Here is a 6,000-nt window from a genome sequence, read left to right as displayed (position 1 = left end):
ATTCCCAGGGTTCCCCTCCAGTCTCATCCAAGACCCTGAGGACCACCCCATGAAGCAGACATTATCATGGGATGACACATGTGGAGGGATTTACACCAGGTGTAAGATGCTAGGTCCCCTATGAACAGTTCCTCTAACTTCAGATGCCACGACTCTCCACAATGCTTCCCACTGTGCTGCCCACCAAGGGGTCTCCAAGCGCCACCCATGACATAATCTAGAGGACATAATCTGTCCCTTCACATAATCCGGGGATGTTGCAACATTCCCTGTGATATAATCCAGCCAGAAGCTACTTCTGAAAATGCCTGCTTTCTTAATCCCAAGAACAGTCTCTGTGGTTGGAGCTCTTATCCCCAACTGCCCAGAAAATGAAACATCAGCTCCTAGAAGGAAGAATCCATTATTATCTGAACTACAAACAATGTCTGAAAGCCCTCTGAAAAACCTACAACTACCTGTGGCCTGCTTTTCTTTTCTTTCTTTTTTTTTTTAATTTTATTATGTTATGTTAGTCACCATACATCATTAGTTTTTGATGTAGTGATCCACGATCCATTGTTTTCATATGAAGCCCACACCCTCCTGCCTAGCCGCCTAGTTCTCTACAGGAGAATTACAGGAAACTCACCATAACACTTTATTACACACCTTCCTGCTCCTTCCCCAAGAGAACTTGGGCTACTCCAAATTCTCTTCCCAATATGTATTAGGCTCCTTTCAATAAAGTGTATGGAAACTAGAGTCCCAAAATTATTAAAGAAAATACATTTCCTAGGCAAGAATGTATTTATTATTAGAAGCAATCTTTTCTATCTTCCCTGTCCTTTGCACTGCTAATAACTTCCCTAATTGAGTTATGGTGATATTGTATGTTAAGTCGCAACCAATACAGTTAGAACAGTGTCCGGGCCTGCATAGCCCTATCAGAGCTGTGGGTAAACACACACCTGCTTTTGGAACATCCCAAACCTCATTTCTAAAGGCAAAAAAGTAGAGAAACTAGAGAGATGTGTTCTTGCCCTAAGAGGTAAAATATTTGTTGCAGGTGGCTGATCTGGGGGAAATACCATGTGGCTAAGAACATGAGTTTTAGACTCCAGTAGACCGGAATTAAAATTTACTGGCTCTGCCACTTAACAGCCACATGGCCCTAGGCAAGTTACCAATTTTTTTAAGCACCTGGTTTTTTATATGTAAAATGGAGATGACAACTGTACTTACATCAGGGGATTATAAGAGAGAACATTATAAAGTTCCCAGCACTAAGCATGGCACAAGGGAAACACTCAATAAACAGTAGTTATTAATAATAGATTATGCTGGGGACGCATCTTACTAACTTTGAGCTTTGAGGTTTGGTGCAGGGGCTGTTCTTGGATGAGAGAACCAGGTGTCTTCTAAAACTATGCTGGGTAGCAACCATGATTCAGCTGTGGTCTCAGGAACCATATTCACTGCCTGGCAATGTGTTTTGGTGCCACCAATCTTCAGGCATCCCTCTACCCTCAAATTGCTAAAAACTGTCAGTGTCATTCACACAGACCATTGGTCCACTTTGGGCTTCAAAATTTCCATTTTGTTATGCTATTTTAGAGATGATTGAACAAAAATCGGCATGAGCAACTATCTAGTCCAAAACCAAAAGCCCACACATGGGTAAATTCAATCATTCAATTCAATAAACCCCCATCTACCTCATACCCCAGATCACTTCTTCTTCCAAGTCACTCCTAGTCACCCTTCATTAATTGGGTCCACAAGTATTGAATGAGTACCTGCTATATTCCAGGAAACATGTCAGGCAACGGAGGTAACAGGAATGAATAAATGGGCAAAAATATCTGACTCGATATCTGACTGGAAGTTATGTTCTAGTTGGGGAAGACAGACACTAAACAAATAAATGAATGAGTGGTATAGAGAAAAACAAAGCAGGTTCAGGTGGAGAGGGAATGGGAAAAATGGAGTCTTCCAGTTTATGTACAGTAGTCAGAGAAAGACTTGCTACCAAGGGCTTTGAGCAGAGGCCTGAAGAGAGTGAGGGAGTGATATCTGGGAAGAGAATTCCAGGAAGAGGAAGCCACAAATACAAAGACTCCAAGTGGGAGCATCATGAGTTTGATGTGTTAGAAGACCTACAGGGAGATCAGAGTGTGTACAATTGTGTTATCAAGAGTGAAGGAAGGAGAAGAGATCAGAGAGATAGTGGAGGGCCAAATCAGGTAGAAACTTGTGTACCATGGCAGTCAATGTGGTCTCTGAGTAGAAGAGAGACATAAGTACACTTAAGTTGTTAAAGGATCCCTCTGGGTGCTCTACTAAGAATGGACTGCATGTATAGCAAGGTAGCAAGAGAGAGGTCAGCTGGTGGAGGCTCCTACATTATTCTAGGACATAGGTGGTGGTAATGTGGACCAGGTGATGGCAATGGCAGTGGGGAGAAAGCTCAGACCTAGGCTTCCTACAGGAAGCCTCATCCTCTCTCCTCCCCTTTGCTTACACCACTATAGCACTTTCACCCTGTATTTTAATAATTTCTACCTCCATTGATTCTGAATTCCTTGAGGTAAAGGACCATATTTCATGTATTTCTATAATTTCAGCACCTAATCTAACACCTAGTACAGGGTACACAATCCTAATAAAATGAACAAACCTTTTTTTTCCTCCCACTACAAACCAGGTACTATAGGGATCAACACTACTGGTCTATGGCTCTAGGGAATTGGATGGTTACGTTATTCAAGAGAGATCCTTGAATTTAAGAGTGATCCTGAAAGTCTCGTGGTTTGTTGTTTTGCTGAGGTTGAAAACTGAATTTTTTTGCTTGAAGACTCGTATATAAGAAAAAGGCACTTCCCAAGCCCCAGTGACTATTCAGAATATACATTTCAATTCAACTTAATTTTTCTCTCCTTTTTTTTTCAGGTAGGGGATTCACATATTTCAGGATCCACAAAGATCTCCCTCATAAAGGCAAGAATCTATTATACGATATAGTCTCAGTCTTCATCAGGCTCATATTCTAGTGGGGAGACACAGACTATAGTAAAGTATAAGTGCCATAATAAGGTGGAAAATATGGAAAAGAAACAAAGAAGACATTTAATATTTGAAAATCAATTAATGTTATACTATATCAATAGAAAAAATCAAAAGCCACACGATTATCTCAGTAGATGCAGAAAATCATTTGGTAAAATCCGACACCAACTTACAATGTCATGGTAAAAACCTCAATAAACTGGAATAGAAGGAAATCTCTTCAACAAGATAAAAGGCATTTGCAAAGACCCACAGTTAACATCATACTAAATGATACAAAACTAGATGTTTTCCCCCTAAGATCAGAAACAACGGAAGGATGTCCACTCTACCACTTTCACTGAACATTGTACCAGATGTACTAGCCATGGCAATTAGGCATGAAAATGAAATAAATAGAAGACATCTGGTTTGTAAAGCTAGAAGTGAAACTATCTCCATTCACAGATGACATGATCTTGTGTACAGAAAATCCTAAGGAATCCACTAAACAACCACTAGAACTAATAAATAAGTTAAGCAAGACTGCAGAGTACAAGATCAATATACAAAAAACTCAACTGTATTTTTATACACTAAAAATAAACAATCGGGAAATGAAATTAAGAACACAGCTCCATTTACAACAACATCAAAGAGAGTAAAATACTTAGGAATAAGAGTAACAAAACCTACTACAAAGCTACAGTAATTAAACCCTTGTAATTCTGGTATATGATAGACATATAGATTAATGGATTTGAACTGAGAATCCAAAAGTAAATCCATACATTTATAGTCAATTGATTTTCAATAAGGATCTAAAAATATTCTTTTCAACAAATGCTACTGGGACAACTGGATAACCAAAGCAAAAGAATGGAGCTGGACTCCTACCTCAGACCACATACAAAAATGAACACAAAATGAAGCAAAGACCTAAATGTAAAAGCAAAACTGTAAAACACTTAGATGAAAATATGGGAATAAATCTTAATGACCTTGGATTTGGTGATGGATTCTTAGGTATGACACAGAAAGCATAAGCAAAAAAAGAAAAAATAGATAAATTGAACTTCCTCAAAATTTAAAACTATTTTGCTTCAAAAGACACTACCCAGAAAGTGAAAGACAATCCACAGAATGGTAGAAAATATCTGCAAACCATATCTGATTAGGACTTGTATCTAAAACATATAAACACATTTACACTCAATAATAAAAATACAGATAACCCAATTTTAGAATGATCCAAAAATCTGAAGAGACATTTCTCCAGGAAAGATATAAAAATGGCCAGTAAGCACATTAAAAGGATGTTTAACATCTTAAGTATCAGGAAAATGCAAATTAAGCCACTTCACATCCAGCAGAATGGCTATAATAAAAAAGTCAGACAGTAAGAAGTGTTGGTAAGGATGTGAAGAAATTGGAACTCTCATACACTGTTGGTGGGAATACAAAATGGTGCAGTTACTTTGGAAAATAATCTAGAAGTTTCTCAAAAAAGTTATACATAGATTTAACATTTGACCCAGCACTTCCAGTCCTAGGTGTATATCCAGGAGAAATGAAAATACATGTCTACCCAAAAACTTGTATATGAATTTTTATAGCAATATTACAATAGCCAAAAGGTGAAAATCCACATGTCCATCAAATGATGAATGTGTAAGCAAAATGTTGTATATTTATGCCATGGAATATTATTCAGCCATAAAAAAGAATGAGGTACAGATACATGTGACAACATGAATGGATCTTGAAGACATTAGGCTAAGTGAAAAAAGCTTCTCACAAAATATCACATATCATAAGACTTTATTTATATGAAATGTCAAAACAGGTAAATAGAGAGAGACAGAAAGTAGATTAGTGGGTTGCTTAGGGTTGGGTGATATCTTCAGCAGTTAAGGCTGCCATAACAAAGTACCATAGACTGTGTGGCTTATAAGTAACAGAAATTTATTTCTCACAGTTCTAAAGACTAGAAGTCTGAGATTGGGGTGCGAGCACTGCCCCATTCTTGTAAAGGCCCTTTTCCAGGATGTAGATGGTTAGCTTCTCACTGTATCCTCATATGGCTGAGAAAGACTGAGCTAGCTTTCTGGCCTCTTATTATAAGGGTACTCATCCCACTCATGAGGGCTCTACTCAGTGACCTAATTATCTCTCAAAGACTCCCTTCCAAATACCATCACATTGAGCATTAGATTTCAACATATTAATTTGGGGGAGACACAAACATTCAGTTCATAACTAAGGGGGAAAGGAATTGGGAAATAACAGCTAAAGGGTATGGACTTTCTCTTTGCAGTGATTAAAAGTTCTAAAATGTATTTAATGATGCTTTCACAATTCTGTGAATATATTAAGAAACCATTGAATTATATACTTTAAAATGGTAAATTATATGGAATGTGAGCTACATTTCAATAAAGGAGTTATAAAAACAAAGAGGCAAGGAGGATAGAATGAAAGGATCTAACAAATTTAATCAGAGTCCCAAAAGTAGGAAAGAAGAGAAAATGGGCCAGAGCAAAAATTTGGAGAGGATTTTCCAGAATATATAAAAGATACCAATCCACAGATTCAAGAAACTCAACAAACCCCAAAAAGGATAAGTAAAAAGAAAAAAGAAGGAAAGGGAAGGGAAGGGAAGGGAAGTTACCTGATATGTGGTATTGTGAAACCACAGAACACCAAAGAGGGGAAAAAACCTCTAAAGGCACTCAGAGGAAAATGTCAGAGGAATGAGTTAGATTGACAGCTGACTTAGCAATAGCAACAATGGAAGTCTGAAGATGGAGGAATTATATGTAATATGTACCAAAAGAAAATTACTGTCAATCTAGATTTACATAAAATAAAGACAAAAACAGAGAGAATTCAACTCTTAAAGAATAAGCTGAGAGGAAACTTTCTAGGTAATATCTGGTATAATTTTTGTGTGTAATAGAAGAAGAGCTTTAA

This window comes from Callorhinus ursinus, unplaced genomic scaffold (assembly GCF_003265705.2).
Source record: "Callorhinus ursinus isolate GAN/ISIS: 27379988/994484 unplaced genomic scaffold, GSC_fseal_2.0 scaffold83, whole genome shotgun sequence".
Taxonomy (NCBI): Eukaryota; Metazoa; Chordata; class Mammalia; order Carnivora; family Otariidae; genus Callorhinus; species Callorhinus ursinus.
The sequence above is the reverse complement of the archived record's forward strand: the minus strand, read 5'-3'. Positions refer to the sequence as shown.